The sequence below is a fragment of the Pygoscelis adeliae genome, unplaced genomic scaffold (assembly GCF_000699105.1).
Source record: "Pygoscelis adeliae isolate BGI_AS28 unplaced genomic scaffold, ASM69910v1 Scaffold51, whole genome shotgun sequence".
Taxonomy (NCBI): Eukaryota; Metazoa; Chordata; class Aves; order Sphenisciformes; family Spheniscidae; genus Pygoscelis; species Pygoscelis adeliae.
The window spans coordinates 291530-297074 of NW_008824007.1; positions in this window are offsets into that span (position 1 = coordinate 291530).

Genomic DNA, 5545 nt, shown 5'->3' on the forward strand with positions numbered 1-5545 from the left:
TGAGGTTTTGAAAGACAGACTGCTGTGTCCACCAGATCTGTCCTGGTTCTTGCCCCACGGTGTACTGTAGCCACAAGCTATTTTCTGTTTGCTTTCAAAGTATTTTAATGTTTTAACAGTTCTGGTGTTGTGGCTTTTAGGTATTTTCAGTTCTTTGCTTGCTGCTACCGCCTTGGCAATGTGAGAATGTGAGCTTCGTGATGTAATCCGATGTCATGCTGAAGACAAATTTGGTAGCCCATCAGAAGGAGTAATTGTCAGGGCTCAGAGTGCACTAATGGGCCTTAATGGCCCTAATCAGCCTCAGCTGGGGCCTCCACCCCACACTGCCTGCCCGAGGGCACAGAAGACCCATTTAAGCTCAGCCCTGGCCCCTTAGTTCTTGTCTGAGCTACACTGTAGGTGTGCGTTGTCCTAGCCTTGCTTTCTGGCTTGATCTTAGACTTGTGTTGTCCCTATGGGCCTCCCTGGTTACCATCACTGGCCCTAGTCCTGGTCTGCAGACCGACATCCTGGCTTCACCTTGAACCTGTTTCACCACTTGTCTGATGATCTGGACTCTTGGTTGAACCTGGCTGCTATCTTTGGGTTTGCGCACCTCACTTCAACCATGTACTGTGGAACATGCCTAGGCTGGTGAGTCCCCAGCCCTGCTGGCTGTGTTACTGCAGGTGGCTCTGTGTCCCTTAGGGGTCCACTAGCCCTCAAGAGATATCCTTGCAGTGGTCTTGCTTCCTCGTTCAAGCATTGGTCCTCCTCACTTAGTTTAAGCTATCTCTAATAGGCTCATTACCCGAGTTCATTGTAGGGTTAAACAAGAGTCAGTGCAAGTGCAAAGGAAGGGCTAGGTACATGCCCTTCAGGTTGCGATAGGAGGGAGCAAAACCATCCTTTTTTGTAGCAGCAGCTAGACAGTTCAGTTGTGAAGTTCAAGCCACCATCTGGCTTCTGTGGTCTGCCAGATCTTCTTGAGGAACACAGGCAAGGAAAGGAGATAATTGAAAATACTAACGTTTTTATTTTAACGTCAAAGCAAATTATGAATAGAATATTATAAGGCAGTTTACAGATAATGAAAGGGATTTCTGCAGGATATTGTGTAGCCTGTGAACTAAGCTGTGCTAGAATATGCAAGATTAATATCTCTGAAAGCTTTTCAGAGAAAGCGCAAATAAATAGCCCTTTTTAAATGCACATGCCTGTGTGTATGCATAGGTACGTATTTATCTAAAATAAATACAGTTAGCATTTAAAGTACCATGTGGACTTTTCACTTTCCTCTTTCTTTATTACCTGGTATTCAGGGTTATACGTGCAGCAGGTTCAACTGCTGCATCTGGCAGATGGGAGTCCTGCAACAAGAGAGCGGCTTAGCACTCCAGCTGCAGGAGTTCAAGTAACCCCCTCAGAGGAGCGTGAGACAAGGGCCAAAAAAAAGTGGCGTGCAGAAAGCGTGGAGCTGGCAGGTCTTCTCGTGGCTATACAGCTCATAGAGCCAGCACAGAGGGGATCAGCACCACCTAGTTAGTATGCCCAGCTGCAGTGAGTTTTGAACAGTGCCATCACTAGTGTACCATAGCTGACTGTTCTTTCCAAATAATGCTCCTGATTAGTGTAGCTAAGCTTTAATAGCAAGGTCAAAAGACAGATAGTAGAGCTGCTATAAAAGAATGCTGATGACTTTTTGCCCACAGAAGCATCATTTCACTATAAAACATTAAATCACACCCACAAGCACTTACTGTAACACACTCTACAGAAAATATCCCATAGCTGGACTTTTTTTTTTCCTCCTTGTGAGTACAAGTGTTTTCTGCAAAATGGTAGGACACTGAGCAGGGGAAAAAAAATACTGCAGTTCATATGGAAAGTGAAACAAATTGTTAAGTAACTCCACTGCGATCTCTTGCTATCAGTTTGTGTTCTTCCTGAGTCTGCATTAAGAATGACATTGAAAAAGAGCAGTGCTGGTGCATTTTGTTTTTCTGAATTACAGTGGAATTTACATGTGAGAACCAAAAAGCATAGGATTTCTCTCAATATCAAGGTACCATGTCAATCACAGTTTTGCAAGGGAAGGAGTTGCAAGACTAAACTCTCCGGCCATGAGATCTCATGTTTCATTTTATTAGTCTTGCCAGGTGCAGTTCTTCAGATGGCCGTGGACCCAGGCCCCAGTCCAATAAAATAAAGGTGCAAGATTTCTCTTTAAGCAATATTATCTCATGTTATTGTGCCATAAACACAAGTTTGATGTATAACGCATCAACATTCAAATAGATCAATCTAAATTTCAATACTGCTTCCTCTATAGACCTTTTGTGGTTTCGTGCATTGGCATCTAGATGATCTTGGTGGATATTTTTAGTGTAGAAGTCTTGTGCTCAAATTACAAAATTGAGCTTATAAAGCTGAAATTCAGCTAGATCCAGCAGGATTGCAGTGCTGACTGATATATTTCAAAACTTTCTTGCATTGAAATGTTTTCCAACCCTTACTTATTTCTTCAGCACAGGAGCAGTAGGAAAAGCCTACTGTCTGTTTTCATGGTGTAATTTTCTGAATCTTTTCATCCTCATTTGGCCAGAAGTCAGTTCCAAACTCATGCAAAGCTTTTCGCTGTTTCAGGGTGCACCAGAAATCAAATTTTTAATGTGTAGAGGCAATGTCTTAGTATGTTCTCAATCTTACCAATGGAACGGGAGTGAATAAAACCCTAAACTGCCTTTATCTGGTACCATCCTGTACAGCAGACATAATCCAGCAATATCATCATTCTGTGATGCATCACAGTCCAGCTTTTATAAGCACAGTTGGGTTGCAGGTGATCTTTTCCTGAATATCCATGATAACAAAAGTAATTACCATTGCAGAGCATCCTCCTTCTGTTGCTGTCTGCCTCCAGGCAGCTTACAATGTAAATATAAAACAAGAGAATGCAGATGAATAAAAATACAGATGAATACAAATGCATAAGGAATGAGAAGATAAAGTTCAGAAGGAAAGTATTTCTGTTAGTCAACAAGTAAACACAGGAGCAGTCTAACAGTTTGGTTCAGATGGAGGGAGTTTTCAGACAACTTTCTGCAATTTTTATATAAGTAAGTCTTGAGGCCCCAAACTTTTCCATGATGCAGGTATGATTTACTAGCTCCGACAATACTACATATTAAAATTTCAGAAGTCCTTCAGCCTAAAGAAGTGCGTACCTAGACAAAAGCATTACAAATCACTTGCTAAGCTACGTGGGAAGCTTTTCAACATCTTGCTCATTCTGGATCGTTTTCATGCAGTTAATGGCCTGCCCTTGAGCATGCAGAAAGAACAACTCTGTGAATCCATATATAGATCGAGGCCTGGGAAGCACAGTAAAGTGCAAGAAACAAGAAAAACAAAAGGAAGTAAAAGTTGCAGGGGTGAAGGGATTTTGGAAATTCTCAGGGGGGCTGAGAACCTGATCTTGCCCAGGTCAGCATGTTGCCATTTAGATTGGTATAAACTGAATTTTAAAGGCAGGTTAATATCCAGTACATCACCCTGAACATCCCTTAAGCCCAGGTAAAGCTGACAATAAAAGCTAGAGAAACAGCCAAGGAAAATGAGGTCTAGCTCATCCGTTAGACAATATTCACTTTATTGTAAGTGTTTATTATGAAGTACATTGCTTAATAATTTATCCATCATGTCCTGAGTATTTTTATTTTAATATAATCAAGTTTTACCGATAGTTGGTGGTATACTACAGAGAGCTAAACAAGAAAACATTTTATCTACCCTGATATATGATGTATGTAGATTTCTTCCAGGACGGGCCACAAGCAAAATTATAGTGTTATTGGTTGATTTTGGCATAGCTATAGCAACAGCCATATGGGAGGCATGTAATTTCATGGAGCTGCACATGGTGAAGTCATGGCAAATTACCAGGAATCTCATTTGATGTGGCTACTCTCCAAGAGTTCTGACTTAGATCAACTAAACCCATTAACTTTCAAAATATTAGTCCAAACATTTTTTTCTTTTAAATAACGAATGGAAAAAAAACAACTATGATTCTTTGTACACTGAAACAAGGAGAGAGAGAAACATATAAACTGCAGCTTGTTTATATCCTTGGACTATTACGATGATAACACCACTATTTCCCATTATATTTGCTAGGAATAACAGCAAAATGTGTGTCAAAAGGTCAACCTAGAAAATATAAGGGAAGAATTTGACTGAAAATGTGATGGCTTAAATAGGAACTTGATGTTCTGGGCAGAGTCAAAATCTGCAAAAGTCATGCTGTTTTAGAGAAACACTGCATTCCTATTTACAGCTTGCTTTCCCATTCAAAATTGTTTATGCTGCTATTCTGTGCTTTCTCATAACAAATACATCTTGTTCCTTTATAAAGCTTCTGTGAGTGAATTAGCAGAATGATGGCAGCAGGATTCCTACAACAGCAAAACAGGGTACGATTCTCTGCCTTTGTGTTGTATCTATCCTGCACAGGCTCCACACGGTCACACCTGGGAGCCAAGTAACAGTAATACATAGCTTGGCCATGATCAGAAAATCTGTGCTTTCTCGTGTAATAGAAATATTATTATGTGTTCTCAATTGTACCTATTCACTTTCTTGGCTGGAACAAATGTCTGTTGCTACCTTTTTCATATGAGTTATTATACACTTCAACAGAACTGAGAACCTAAATCAGTCACAGCTGTAAGTATCAGACTTGCCCTAGCGGTTGTACTTTAGGCATCAACTTTCATGTTCACCATGTCATGAAACATTAATTTGAGCAAAACCCATGATAACTTGCAGACTTATGTAAAAACACCATTTTTAATTTAGTGATCTTCCAATTTTTATTCAAAGATGTCATCCATGCACTAAATCAAATCAGTATGTCACTACTTGGTAAGTTTGCAGTTTAGCAGACATTGCAGGTATCCATAACCAATGAGGGTTACAGCAGAGCACAGAAGCTCACCAGGGTAACACCAAGCCTTAAAAAAGTGGCAAGAATAAGAGCAAGAGAAGTGCCAGATCATCGATGCTTAGAACAGAGGACCAAGATGACCCAAGTGGGTCATTTCACAAAAGTAGTAGCATGAAGAATCATAGAGCATGCAATGGCACCATGGATTTTTGAGCTATTCAAACATTTGAAACTGCAAGCAATTGGATGTATGACAGGTAAACAAATTAGTTTCTGTTCTGAGACACTTGTTCAGACTTTAACAGATGTTTACCAACTCTTGAGAGGGTTTTGCTGCTAATATTTGACCTCCCATTCTAAATGGCTTTTCTTGAGAGGATTGTTTAGAAACACTTCTTTATACCTTTTTGGGTTTTTCCCTTGTTTTGTGACTTTTGAAAAAAATATATTCTCTTCAGTTGATCCAAAGTGTTGACTCCTCAGAGCAGCTTTTAGAAGACAATAGATGTTAAAGGCTACTATATCACAACTGTGGTCATTGTGCCTTGTTACTCTTATTGTACTTACTTCAAGATAACGCAGGGAGGAGAGGAGAACAAGGAGGAAAATTTGGAA